Raw genomic sequence first — 15,635 nt, forward strand, 5'->3', positions numbered from 1 at the left:
CATGCATAGACTGCTATTATACCTCAACCGGGTGTTCTCTTTTTCAGACCTTCTAGGCCTGGTATTGAAAGAGGCACTGAAAAGCCGGTCATAAAAGTGTGCGGGTATGTGGAAGAGATGGAGTAGACAAAAGAAATATGGGAAGATACTACCACTGAACTAGAGAAGTTGATCTGACAGAGAACGAAAATGGGAATGATTTTGTTTTAGAGAATACTGTTACTGAACAACTGAGGGAAGATTTGAGTGAGCTTCTTAATTACCTTAAGGGCAAACTCCTTCTGGAAGTAAAACCAGGATAAATAATTTTTTGAAGAAATTGAAGAAAAGAGTGAGTTTCTTGGGAGCAGAACATTAACAGACGTTGGCAAATTTCTTGATTAATTATTAAACACACAAGGTAACAAAAAGCAAGCTAGGTTAAGCAGACTGCAAGTATCTCAGTGGAACAGAAAAAACATTAATATAATAAATTATGAGAAAGCATGACAAGATTAAATCTAAAGATTATCATGTCACCTCTACTATTTATACCATCTTTGTTACACTATCTCAAAAACAAAGGAAACGAGAAGGGAACATCAATGTGGGATTTAGAATAAAGGTACTCTTGGGGATAAAATATTTCTAATTTGTCAGCTGCTCAAGAAAAACATGAAATAGGCAATGAAATATATTGATTTGATCCAAGCTAAAAATAATAACAACACACATCATGACATTCTGTAAAATAGCCCTGAGCTTTGATGAAAATTTTGGAATCTAAAATAAAACATCTATGTGATCAATTAGATGCTTGGAACTGAAACGATATCCGATTTAGTTAGGCAAGGAAATATCTGTTTTGATATCAGTTCATGAATATGCTATTGGATAAGGAAAAAGGAGTCAAGATCAACACACTGAAAAACGAACTTACTGTTGTAACCTGACAAATGCTATTAACAGCCAGCCTGTAAGCATAAATATCTGTAAGTTAAAGCAATTTAAATACATACAAGCATTTCTTTGGAATTATCTGTAAATTACGGCCTCGATGCAGAAGTGGAAATCTTTTCTTTTTTCTTCAGACAATTTTAGCACAAAAAAAATCAATTGTGAAAGATTGTCTCTTATAGAAAATATTCTTTTTTTTTTCATTTTTTTCCATTAAATTGATGGGAACCTAATCATCATTTGAATTTTCCATCCTTTCTTCCAGAATACCTTGGAACAGTAAAGCGATTCCAAAGGAAGGGCACAGAGGAAAATGTCTGGGTGATACAACCTAACCAATCTCCTAGGAAGCTGGCTCATTCTTTCACTTTAATTGAGCATTTCTTTTTACTGTGGAATGTTAAAGAACCATCATTCTGCAGTAATTGGAAAAGTGTAGTACTGTAGCAAAGGGGATAAGGGAGTATAAGCAAACCAAGTCAAGTCATCCATGCTGTTAGTTTTATCACAGCTGCTTGCTGGTTATAATCTGTCTTTTGGTGTGAATAAATTATGTAGAAATGGGCAATGGAAAGGGCATTTCAGGGCACTTAGCGAGCAGCCAGTGGAGGATGGAAAAGCCTATACAGGGTTCAGGGTGATCCAGCTGGAAGCTGGCATGTCTCCAGCCATCAGTTTTCCTTCAGCAGTAAGGAAGAACGCTTTGCCCTGCTCTTCTTCAGTTATTCAGGCCAACATGTTTTTAAAAAGAAGTCCATAATTAGGCTCCAAATCTATACATTCAACTTAAGTAAACATACTTTTGGAACTGTCAAGCATCCAGAAATTTCCACATCAGCTGGCTAGTCTATGTTAAGTAATCAAATGTACCACGGACTGTTCTCTGGCAACAAAGGCAACTGGCATGGAGAAGCTTCCCACTCCCTTACTTACACCACTAGACTCTCCGGAATAGGGTGTCCTGACCTAAAGTCCCTATTGGGAATGGTCTCTCACCCATGTTAATTCCCAAACAATGTGCCTAGGAACAGTTAGGGATCATAGGGAACTCCAGGGATAGTACGTGCAGTTTAATGATTAAACCACTAAGTTACAGTGCCTGAGATGCTCCCTGGCCTTTGAAAACTGCTAGTACAACAACAGATAGCTCAGGATTTCTAAAAACAAGGCCTCTCGGTTGTTTTTGTTTGTTTGTATTTTGGTTGGTTGCTTTGGTGTTTGGTTTTTTTTTTTTGGGGGGGGGGGGAGGGAGTTACTCCTCTGCAAAAGCAACCTTTTTCCTTCATTGATATCAGCGAGAAAAGACCTTCCCATTGCCTTCACATCTTTCCCACTAAGCTAGGAAGTTCTTTCCAGCTTTTCACCACCTTCCTTTCTTAGATAAGCGATTACACATTAACTTTGGAAAGTTAGAACCGGTCTGGAGCAATACTTAAGAAATTCAATCCTATTCCTTGTCCGTTTTAGACAGCCATACTATGATATACTGCCTCGCAGTAAGGAATAACTGATTTTGAGCAGTCCACTGTTATCAGTGGAATATCCCGTGGAATTAACAATGGTGAAAAAAACCCTGGTATAGATACTTGCTGGGAGTCATTCCCACCTTATTTTCCACAGTTCTCTGATTTTTCTGGTCCCTGTCACATGGCAGTTGAAACTTCAAACATTTCACAATGTAGTAAATCAACAAGGGAAATTAAAAATAGATCACATTGCTGGTATATAGGTTAAAAATTAAATACGTCTGTGGTAAAACCAGAACTATAGGAAAAAAAAATATTATTCAACCAAGTACTTATACCTCCTCATGAGCCTTTACGCTTTTTAGCAAATATATGTGCATAGCTGTTTTGTTTGAAAGACAAAATGTTGTGAACTTCCCACAGTACTGTTACACAGTTGGCTTTGTGAATTGCTGCGTTGTTTGTAGGAGGAGATGTATCATTATTCCCCCCACTATCTACAGGCAAGGACCAGCATGACGGGATGGCATGAGACGTACAGATGTGGATTACATCATCCAAGGGCAGAAAGATGAGTCAAAAGACAATTCTCAGCAGTGCCATCAGGATCATGTGAAAGGAAACATAGGGGCAGGAAAATTCCTACATTTAACGGGCACTGAACAGTTGAATCAGTCTCATCACGTGGATCAGGAAAACAATATTCTTTTAGACCTCAGATCTTTCAAAATTGCTTCTCTCTAATACTTCAGAAGTCTAAGAAAGAAAAAAACAGTCTACCACAAAAATTCATAAAAGGAGCTTCTATTTTTGTGATTTTTTTTGTCAAAAAGTGCATTTTGTCAGAGCTACTTCTTCTGGTATCCATTTAAGGATGGTGTTATCTACACAGGAGATCTTGATACCATGTATCTGAGTTCTAAAATATTGTAAAAGAGAGCAGCCAAATGATAACAAAAACTAGGATGAAAGCATCAGTTTCCTCCATAAGTAAAAATACACTCATCTCTATTGCGAGTATAGCAAGCCTTAGGATCTTTCAGTCAATGGGGAAAAAAATAGATCTTAACAGTACTTTGAGGAGAAGCTTTAAGCATTTGGTACAATTATTAGAGTGATTGCCTATTATGTTTACATCTCCAGTTGAGTTGCCCCCATACTCTAGATATATCAGTTATATAAACATAGAAAAAGGATGTGGGAAATATTTAGCATATTTTTCTCTGCTATTTGGAATCATAGAATCATAGAATCACCAAGGTTGGAAAAGACCTACAAGGTCATCCAATCCAACCATCCACCTATCCCAACAGTTCTCAATAAACCATGTCCCTCAACACAACGTCTAAACGTTCCTTGAACACCTCCAGGGTCGGTGACTCCACCACCTCCCTGGGCAGCCCATTCCAGCGCCTGACCACTCTTTCAGAAAAGTAGAATTTCCTAATGTCCAGCCTGAATATCCCCTGGTGCAACTTGAGGCCATTCCCTCCAGTCCTGTCACTGGTTTCACGAGAGAAGAGGCCAACCCCCAGTTCACTACAACCTCCCTTCAGGTAGTTATAGAGAGTGATATGGTCTCCTCTAAGCCTCCTCTTCTCCAGACTGAACAATACTCTTGCTCCATAGCATGACTCCATAGCACTGCCCCATAGCGTTGTCCCATGGAATCACCCAATGGTCCCATCCCATAGGATCATGCCATAGTGCTGTCCGATAGCATTGCCCCAGTGCACTGCCCCAAAGCTCAGCCACAAAATGTCCCCCATAGCGCTGCTCCAGAGCACCACTGCATAGCGACACCCCACAGCGCTGCCTCATAGCGTCACCCCATAGTGCGGCCCCATAGCATCACCCTATAGCATCACCCCACAACATCACCCCATAATGTAATCCCATAGTTCTAACCCATGGTGTCACACCATAACATCAACCCATAATGTCACCCCAGTGTGCTGCCCCAAAGCATAACCCCAAAGCGTCACCACATAGCACTACCCCATAAGGTCAAACCATAGCATCACCCCATTGCATCACCCATAGCGTCACTATCCCATACAGTCACCAGATAGCATCAATGCATAGTGCTGCCCCATAGCGTCACCCCATAGAATCACCCCCTAGTGCTGCTTTATAGCACTGTCCCATAATGTCACCCCATAATGCTGCCCCCACAGCATCAACCTATATACTGTTGCCCCATAGCATCGCTCCATAGCACTGCCCCATAGTGTTGTCCCATAGAAATCACCCATTGGTGCCATCCCATAGTATCATGCCATAGTGATGCCCCATAGCTCAGCCATGAAATGTCCCCAGTACCACTGCCTGATAGCATCACCACATAGCGACACCCCAGAGTGCTGCCTTATAGTGTCGCCCCATATCATCACCCCATACCGCTGCCTCATAGTGCTGCCCCACTTTGTTTTCAGTTGTTGATATTTTGTTTTTCGCTGCATTACTCAGTGAAAAAGCTGAGTCTCTTTGGTCTCTTGATAGAGTTACCAGTGGCCATCCAATTTCTAGGCCAAACTTATGTATTGTATCCATCTGTTGCTGTACCAATATTATAATTTCCCTCCTCTTGTCTTTACTCTTGGCTGAGTTGATGGGCAGCCACCCCTTGTCAGCCTGTGTGCCACTGCTCTCACCAAGCCCAGTTTCTCCTCATGTCACAGACCTTCTGCTTCCTCAACTACCACAGAGGTCCTTCGCTCCACCTGTCAGTTTGGTTCCATCTTCCTCCAGTGTGGATAAACAAAGCCAACATGTAAGAGATCTCACCAGAATGTCTTACCATGGAGCTAGTGCTGTTTGAGTACAGTTGACAAATCCAAAGACAAAATTTGTGTTTTTCTCAGCTGCCAGCGACTGTTCTTTCTTGTTTCCAGATTTCCAGAGGCACAGAACGATTCAAGTTGGAAGGAGCCTCTGCTCAGAATCACAGGATCACATAATTGTGGGGGTTGGAAAGGACCTCCAGAGATCATCGAGTTGAACCCCTGCACAGCAGGCTCCCTACAGCAGGCTGCACAGGCAGGTGTCCAGGCGGGTCTTGAATATCTCTTGAATATCTCCAGAAGGAGACTCCACAACCTCCCTGGGCAGCCTGTTCCAGTGCTCCGTCACCCTCACTGTGAAGAACTTCTTATGCACATTTGTGCAGAACTTCCCATGCTTCAGTTTATGGCCATTTTCCCTTGTCCTATCTCCATGCACTGGTGAAAAGAGTCTGGCCTAGTCCCTTTGCCTCCCACACCTTACATATTTATAGACATTGATCAGATCCTCTCTGAGTCTTTTCTCAAGGCTAACAAACCCAGGTCACTCAGCCTTTCCTCACAGGGGAGATGCTCCAGGCTCTTTATCATCTTTGTGGCCCTCCATTGGACTCCTTACTGGATTTCCCTGTCTTTTTGTACCGAGGAGCCCAGAACTGAACACAATACTCCAGGTGAGGCCTGATCAGGGCAGAGCAGAGGGGTAGGATCACCTCCCTTGACCTGCTGGCCACAAGCTTTTTAATGCACCCCAGGACACCATTGGCCTTTTTGGCCACCAGGGCACACTGCTGGCTCACAACTAACCTGTCGTCCACCAGGACCCCCAGGTCCCTCTCTGCAGAGCTCCTCTCCAGCAGGTCATCCCCCAGCCTGTACTGTTGCATGCAGTTATTCCTCCCTAGGTGCAAGACTACACTTGCTCTTGTTAAACCTCAGCTGGTTCCTCCCTGCCCAACTCTGCAGCCAGTCCAGGCCTCACTGAATGGTAGCACAGCCTTCTGGTGTGTCAGCCACTCGTCCCAGCTTCGTATCATCACCAAACTTGCTGAGGGTGGACACTATCCCCTCATCAAGGTCACTGATGTAGATGTTGAACAAGACCATAGCCAGCACCGACCCCTGGGGAATACCGCTAAATATAGGCCTCCTAATGCACTCTGCACTGTTGATCACAATGCTCTGAGCTTTGCCAGTCAGTCAGTTCTCAGTCCATCTCACCGTCCACTCATCTATCCCACACTGCCTCAGCTTCCTTATAATGATGTTGTGGGAGACAACATCAAATGCCTCGCTGCAATCAAGGTAGATGACATCCACTGCTCTCCTCCCATCCACCCAGTGGTGATGCCATCGTAGAAGGCTACCAGGGTTGTCAAGCACTATTTTCCCTTTGGTAAACCCATGCTGACTACTCCTGATAACCTTCTTCTCTTCCAGTTGCCTGGAGATGGCATCCAGAACAAGCTGTTCCATCACCTTTCCAGGCAGAGGTGAGGCTGACTGGCCTGTAGTTTCCTGGATCCTCCTTCTTGCCCTTTTTGAAGACCAGAGTGACAATGGCTATCCTCCAGTCTTCAGGCACCTCTCCCATTCTCCAAGACCTCTCAAAGATGATGGAGAGCAGTTCAGCAGTCACCTCTGCCAGCTCCTTCAGCACACGTGGATGCATACCTTCAGGGCCCATGAATTTGTGCACATTGATCCCGCCTAGATACTCCTGGACCACCCCCTCCTCACCCGGAGGGAAGCTCTCCATTTCCCAGACTCTCTCTCTTCCCTCCAGGGTCCAGGATTCCTGAGGGGCAGTCTTTGCAGTGAAGATAGAAACAAAGAAGGGATTCAGTATCTCCGCCTTCTTGGTATCCTCCATTACCAGGACACCCCCTCATTTAGTAGAGGACCCACGCTATCCCTAGTCTTCCTTTTACTGTTGACATACTTAAAAAACCCTTCTTATTATCCTTCGTCTCCTTTGCCAGCTTCAGCTCCAGGTTGGCTTCAGCCTTCCTCATCGCTTCCCTGCAGGCCCTGACAACACTCCTAGACTCCTCCCAAGAGGACAGGCCCTTTTCGCACACCTCATAGACCTTCTTCTTCCCTTTGAGCTTAACTCTTGAAGCCATCTAGTGCAAAACCCCTGCTCGAGCAGTGTCATCCAGAGCAGGTTGCCCAGGACCGTGTCCAGGCAGCTTCTGAAGATCTCTGAGGAGGGAGACTGCAAACTCACCAGGCCTCCTGTGACAGTGCTCTGTCACCTGCTGACAAGAGCCCGACACAATCTTCTTATCAGCTGCCCTTCAGCTTTTTTGAGACATTGACAAGGTCACCCCTCAACCTCCTCTTCTTCAGGCTGAAGAGTCTTAACACTCTCTGTATTCTTCTCCTGAAACGTGAGCTGCTTTTTTTATTCACATTTTCCTTGAATTCAGATCTGTCCCAGTTGTTGTGTAGTGAGGTGTTCAGATCAATGTAGTAGGACAGGTACATTCTTAGCAGTTAAGTAATACATGAAGTATTTGCCCCTCCTATAGTGTAAATTAATACTCTTCGTTGATCTGAATCAATATGTCATATAATCAGTACTTTGAAAACTCTCTAGATATATAATATTTATTTTTCTTCCCCAAAGACAAGTTTATTTAGAACACCCGCTGTCATGAAAATCATGAAAATCATGAAAATCTGGTATTCATTACAGTATCCTGTAATTAATTTCTAATAGCACCTGAACTTCATCATTTTGTTTAGAACTGCTCCAGACCAGCACAGAAATACAGTGAGAGTATTAGCATGTAGATACTGTGCTGAGGGACGTGGCTTAGTGGGAACTGTTGGTGGTGGGTGGATGGTTGGGCTGGGTGACCCTGGAGCTCTTTTCCAACCTTGGGGATTCTGTGATTCTGTGACTCTAAAGTAGTTCATGGGGCTCAGGCAAAGTGAGTGAGAATTTCTGCTTCTAGTTTCACAACTGACTCTGAGCAAAGGCCAGAACAGAAGTTTGGTAGAATGGGCAGATTCCATCCATACAAAATACTGCTTTACCTGGGTTTGAAACGCCTGGAAGCTGTCCTGTGACTTTCCATTGCTTCTTCATAATAAAGCTCCCAGTTGGACACATCAAAATAGTGCTGTGCAAAAACCCTAAGGACATGGTAGTTTCAGTTTTGATTTTAATGAACAAAAGCTAATACCAAGGAGAGGTTTAAGCTGAGTTTTAACAGAAAAGAACACATTAAAAAAAATTTTTTTACAGAATTTAATGTATTCTGTAAAAAAAAAATCCTAACATATTTGGCTGAATATGAATGAGCTGAAACCACTTGTTTGGAAGATTGAAAAGGCCCAGGAAGAAACGTCATCACAGAAAAAGATAAGGGGAGGTGTTTTCTTTAATTGCTATTATTTTTATATTTTTATTTTTTACTTATTTGGGATGACCATCTTTTTCTGAAAAACCACCAAGCAACCAAGCAAACAGCTACAGGTTTCAGGATTCTTTGTGTAATTGTTTTTACTATCAACCTTAGCTTTCACTGACTATTTATTAGGAATGTCACCCAGTATCTTCACAAGTTAGCTTTTCTATATAGTTAGCAATTGTGAAAACACATCACATAGTCACATAATATCTTGCATTAAACATTTTATATCTCCTCAGCGACAGCAGCAAACAGGGCTGTAAGACTCACAGAATGAAGAGAGTTAAAGAATGCGTACTCTGCAAAGACTGATGCTTGCTGCACATAAGACGCAAAGACTAAATACAGTATGCTAAGGCAAGAGACCATTAAAAACTGCAGCTTGAGAAGACTGCATTTTCAAGGACAACGATGCTTGGGTAAGGAATATGGCCAGGCATGTGTGCTCCAGACGGTTCCTGCAATGTGTTGAAGATAACTTTCTGATGCAGGAGGTGGAAGAGCCGACAAGGGGTGGGGTGTTAGTGGACCTTGTTCTTACTAATAAGGATGGGCTTGTTAGGGAAGTGAAGGTCAGGGGCGGCTTGGGATGCAGCAATCATGAGATGGTGGAGTTCAAGATCTTGAGTGGAAGAAGCAAACCAAAAAGTAGGATTGCCACCCTGGATTTTAGGACAGCCAACTTTGATCTCTTCTGGGACCTACTTGGAAGCCAGTGCCAAATCACCTCCTGTGCCTGCTCCAAAACCCAACTGTGATCTCTGCAAGCAAGGCCAGCGCCAGGCCCCATGACAGTGACCAGGAAGCATCCACACAAGTTGCTGCATGCCACTTCATTAATAATTCATGTATTTTTGCTCTCTTCTATAGCTAATGAACCTCCCTCACTCTCACCCTCCTCCTCTCTCCCTCTCCCATTCAGTCAGTTTATTGTCATTTCATGTATCTAATCCGTCTGTCAGTGGTTATAGCTGCCCGTTTAAATCTCCCGCTGTTGCCCTGGCAATGCCCACGTTACCTCAGCCACTCTCTGGCCTGCTCTGTTAGTTCTGGGTTCCCCTGGTAAAGGAGGAGTATATTTTTCTATACTTATCTTACATTTTCAAATGTCAACCTGGTTTCAAGTACCTAAATTTTAATTTTATTTCTGTGATGCCCGGAAAGGGGCAAATTTTCAGAGGATTATTGCGTAGCATTTTGTTATTGCAGCATTTTCTCATGAACATACATTTGCAACTCAGGTGAGCTTCCCAAAAACTCATTCAGAATAATTGTTGACACTTTACATTTAGGCCATGAAGTTCAAGTCATGATAACATTTTAATAAAGACTAACTTATTTTCCTGCTATAAGCCTTTTCATGTTTTCAAATTTATCAGTAATCAGGAAATGACTGCTCTAAATTGGATAATTATTCAGAGAATCAAGGCAGAACTCCTACGTTAAAAAAAAAATCAGTCTGCTGACCGTTCGCAGTCTTTGGGCCAGGGCTATACAGTACAACTGTCCCATGTTTGGCCAGGAGAAAGAGTTCAGAGAAACTGATCAGATACTTTTGGGCCAGAGTGCCCATGGTGTGAGAAAAATATCAAGAATTTTATCAATTATTTTTCATAAAGGCAAAGACACGAGACACAGAGACAGAGCTCTTTAAGCTGCAGAGTTTGACTTCTGTCAACATTTTTTGTAATCTCTTCAGTGTAAAAAGCAGTGTTCATCACTATTTATTCCAAGTGAGTGGGGGTTGTGGAAAACCCTTGGATAGGTGCAGTGCCCACTCACGAGGGAACATGAGAAACACCCAGATTAGCTGACTGAAGAGCTCTCAACTGTTCAGTGCAACAGAAATACCGACCAGCTTTGAAGCCCAGCCAGATTTAAGTGGGTTAAATTAGTTCATGTGTGACCTTGTTAAAATCAGCTTGTATTTAGAGTCAGTGGGCAGTCTTAAAAAGTGGCACAAAATACCTCTGGAAGAGATAATCTTATTTTTCCTTAGTGATAGTTAAAAGCTAACTAAATTGTGATTTATATAGAGTACAGTTAATCTCCTTCCTGCACCCAACTAACCATTTTAATAAATGAAGATAAAATAGTGGCATCTTAGGATTTAACACACTAAAAAAAACCTGCAGGCATTTTGTATTGATATTCTCAAAGGTATAGCCTAAGCTTATACTGGGCTATATATAGCCCAACATCTATATATCCAAAATAATCCAATATATATTGGATTATTGTTCTTCTGAAGGATAATCACTAGGAAGAATAGATAAAGGACTTTCATACAGGTAGACTGTAAAAAAATTATTGGCCAGAAATACTTTCTATACTTGGCCCTTTTTCACTATAATTTTGGCATTTTCCAGCTGTTAGAGGTCATACTTTTGTTATTTACTAATCCTCAAATGTGTGTTTGTTTCTGTACTTTGATCCACAAGGGTAAAGATAGCTGTTGGAAGTGATGGGGGGACTGCAGCGCAGCAGCTCGTGGCATCTGAACAAAGCAAAGAGGAGATGGGTCCCAGACCAGCCAACTGTCCAGGTCTGTGGGCAAGCCTGCAGTGGTGAGGTGGGTCTGAGGCCAAGCTGGAAGCAAGATCAGTGGATAGGGATCATGCCTGATAGCAGCTGCGGTCAGCCATCATTCACTGATCACCAGGTGAGTCCAAAGTGATGAAGTCAGCTCAAGGTTAGAGCCCTGATAGAATGGATAAGTAGATCAGAAAAAGATTCCTGCAGGCATTGAAATAATGGTATTGTACAGTTTCTTTGTTATTAGATAACATTTCATCATGTATTGGAACAGTGCTGTTGCCAGCAACATGCCTAAATGCTACAGTGCTGATTTCTCAGTCGTTTCTGCTTTCAAAATACCTGTGAATTCCAGCTGACACTGAGAACTTTGTAAGTTCGAATGTCAATGCATGCTGAAAGGTGGCAGTGGAAAAGTTTACAAGACAAATAAAAAAGACAAGTATTATTAGCCTTATTGTAAAGTGAGGAAGAGAACTTGCTGTGAATTATACAAGACTTTTTATCAGAAACAGGACTTGAACTCAGTTTAGTAGTCTATGTGCCAGACTAGCCTTTTGTCTGTCATTTGGCTGATGGACAGCTTCCCTGGTAATGACCAACAACTGGGTATTCCCAGCTGGAAGCTGCCATGACACTGATATGTTGTCAGTGTTGGAGGACTCCCATGCTTTGAGCAAGCCATAGGAAACATATTTGCTACTTGAGCTGTGTGTGAATGCAACAGTAGTGTTTATACTGTCAGACTTGGTGATATTTTCGTGTTCCTCAGGCCAGCTGCACAGCCAGCTACGAGACACAGGCATGTACTGGCATCCCTATCTACTTGTAGACCCTTGTTTTTGGGGAAAAGAAAGAGATATTGAGACCAAAGAGAAAGCAGAAAGCTGTAGTGGCCTGCATGTCTGTTATATTGGGAGTTTAGGCCCCCACAGCATGACCCCAATAGGTCAGTCTAAACATAGAGAAAAAGACTTACGTGGTTGTCTGTGTCCTATCTTGAACAGAGATGCTTGTTGAATTAAAGCTTTTCCTCAAGTCCCTTGTTTTTCCCAATACCATTTAGCCCCTTCCTGCTGCATGCAATGATCACAGGGCAAAACACGAGCATCTAGATTTCATTTCTACTATCTTTTTCCTCAAATTTCTAGGAGGAAGTGTAATGGTAATTTTTCAAGTGGGCAAAGCAAAAGACATCACTACAACATGCAAGAGGAATAAACTGTCAGTTGATGACAGCTCTAGCATCAGTAGCCTCATTGCTTTGTGGTCTCATTTTATTTTAAGTATACACAGTGGACTTTCAATTAAATGCAAATTAACTAGCTGATTTGTTTAATAACTGTGTGTAACAGAGCCCTCCAAATGGTAAAACATACTTTCATCTCAACATTATATGCTAAAAACTGAGGAGAGTTGCTGACATATCATCCGTGATGCAAAATATTTCTGGATCTGTGTGTTCTGTGTATTAATGCTGCCTGCAGATGCTAAAAACTAAGCTAATTTTGGAATGGTTTATAACCTATAAAAGCTATAACAGTCTAACCCTGCATCTCCAATTAATCTGTGGAGGTTGGTATCCACATGTGCTATAAATTAGACATTGTGTTTTATAAATTTTTAAGGACACTATATAACATAAAGTACGAAAAGTGCTATAAGTGATAGTAGTTTATTAAATGCATGCACATTATATATTACTGATCGCTGTTATAATTTTGAGATGTCCAGAGATCCCAAATGACTATGGGCTCCAAACAAATACATTATATGTGACAGTTCAGGTTACCGAGGCTGTGAAGTGCAAGCAGAGAAAAGGTTTTTTAAAAAAAGAAAGACAGCAAAAATAGAGATTTGCATGAAGTCATAGATCAGTTCATTCAAATATCTTCGATGTTCTAAAGATTTATAAGAGCTTCAAGACTTTTCTGGTCATAACGTAATAGAAAAATGAAGCAGACATGTATTTAATGCCTCCTTCATCCTGGATTTAGCTCCTGCTGTTGTGGTATAAACCCAGCAGCAACTCAGCACCACGCAGCTGTTTGCTTACTTGCCCCCAAGTGGGATGAAGGAGAGAACTGGAAACAAAATGGAACTTGAGGATTGAGATAAAAACTATTTACTAAGACAGAAAAGGAAAAAAAAATGCAATTATAACAATATATATTTATATCCACTGTGCAATTACTCGCCACCTGCTGACCAACACCCAGCTAACAGTACAGCTGCTCACCAACCAATGCCCTGCCAGCAATGCAACATCTCACCTCTTGCCAACCAATGCCCAGCCAACCCCCAAGCAGCACCTTCTCCTCCTTCCCTTTTCTCTCCCCACACCCCATTCCTAGCCAACTCCCCACAAACTTTATGGCCTTCCACTTGATGTCACATGGTATGGAATAATCCCTTGCCTAATTCAGGCACCTGTCCTGGCTACACCCCACCTCCTACCACTGCGCCTTCATGGCTGATTGATGCTTTCACAGGATCACAGGGTCACCAAGGTTGGAAATGACCTCCAAGATCATCCAGTCCAACCTTCCACCTACCACCGATATTTTCCCAATAAACCGTGTCTCTTAGTACAACATCTAAACAGTTCTTGAGCACCTTCAGGGATGACCTGGAGTGTCTCCAGGGACAGGACACCCACCACCTCTCTGGGCAACCTGTGCCATCCCTTGGATCATTTCTGTGGCGCTCCTCTGGATGTTCTTTCTCCCATAATATTCTTGTATCCACATTAGGAAATCATGATCTAGATGGATGAGCAGCCAGAGGAGTGAAGAACTGGTTGGATGACTAGTTTGAGAGTGTACTCCTCTGTGGAAGCTGGCAACGATCAGTGCTGGGATCTTTCTCACTTAACAACTTTACCAGTGACATGGAGGAGATGATGAGATTTAGCATATGCTAGCAAACTGGAGGTGACCAGCAGATGAGCTGGAAGGCAGGGCTCTGTTCACCAGATACCTAGACAGGTTGTGAAAATGTGCTTACAGGAACTTCATTAAACTCAGCAAGAACAAATGCAAACTCCTGCCCCTAGGAAGGAAGACTCCACGGCAGTGATAAAGGTGGGGAAGCAGCAGCTCTGGGGAGAAGGCTCTGCAAGACAGCGAGCTGAACTCGTGTAGCAGGGAAGCTAGCAGATACAGGGCAGTGTTAACAGCAGCTCAGTAGGTCAAGGGAACTGATTATCCCCAGCTTTACTTAGCACTTGTTAGATCACATCTAAACGCTGTGTGCAGTTTTGGGCTCCCCAGTATAGGAAAGACACTGATAAACTGGGATGAGATCAGTGGAAGGCCACCAAGATGTCTAAGACTGAAGCACTTTCGAAGTGAAGAGAGGCTGAGGGAGCAAGGCTTCTTCAGTCTGGAGAACAGACAGCTTCCAGGGCACCAACAGCAGACCCCAGTACCGATGGGGAGGTGAACAAGGAGATACAGCCAAGCCCTTTACAGCAGTGCATGGAGATTGCTGAGACAGTGGCACAAACTGGAACAGACTGAATCAGACTGGATATAAGGAGGAATTTTTCCCTATGAGGACTGTCAGGCAGTGGAACTTGTTGCCAAGAGAGGCTGCACTCTTTCCATCCTTGCTGGTCTTCATCAAAGGAGTTGGACTAGATGACCTTTTAGGGTCCCTTCCAACAAAAATGGTTCTATGATTCTATGATTCATGACCTGACTGGACGAAGCCCAGATGAACCTGTTCTGACCACAGTGAGCAAGACATTGGAATGGAGATTTACTGAGGTCCCTCCTAGCCTGAAGTATCCTGTGTGTTTATGACCTACATATTATGACCTTAGTCACCTTGGGTTCTCTTTATGATTAACAACATTTCTAGAATATGATAAATTTGACCTAATTATGAGAGGAATGTTGATGTACAACTGCCTGTTTCTTCACTATGAAGATAGCACAGACACTCAGATCTAATTATCAGCATGTGAAGTATCTAAAATTAGGTCAGATTTTCCATCAAAATATGAGGAAGCACCTTACTGTATGTGTGTTGGGACCATGGCACAGGTTGCATAGGGAGTTTGTGGAGCCTCTTCCTTGGAGATCTTCAGAAGCTACTGGATATGATATGGGGATATGGTTGGATATGATCCTGGGCAACCTGCTGTAGGTATTCCTGCTTGAGCAGGGATTGGGCCAGATGAACCCAGAAGTCCCTGCCAGCCTCAGCCATTCTTTGACTCCGATTTGGTGGATCCTACCCTGAGTGTCTGTTCCCAGCTCTCTGAAGGCCTCAGCTAGACATGAGGGAGAGAAAGGAAGAAGTTATTTCTGTGTAGTGCCATAGCAGCTATAATACTTGCCCAAAAGGAAAGTCATCTGAAATCTGGACTCCTCCAATTTTTGTTTTTTAATCCAAAACCTCATTGATACAAAACAAATACATATGCATAGTATGGATTTCTGCATCTCTCTGTTCATTCTGATTTCTTGCCCGGTTCACTCAGGACA

The sequence above is a fragment of the Numida meleagris genome, chromosome 1 (genome assembly GCF_002078875.1).
Source record: "Numida meleagris isolate 19003 breed g44 Domestic line chromosome 1, NumMel1.0, whole genome shotgun sequence".
Classification (NCBI taxonomy): domain Eukaryota; kingdom Metazoa; phylum Chordata; class Aves; order Galliformes; family Numididae; genus Numida; species Numida meleagris.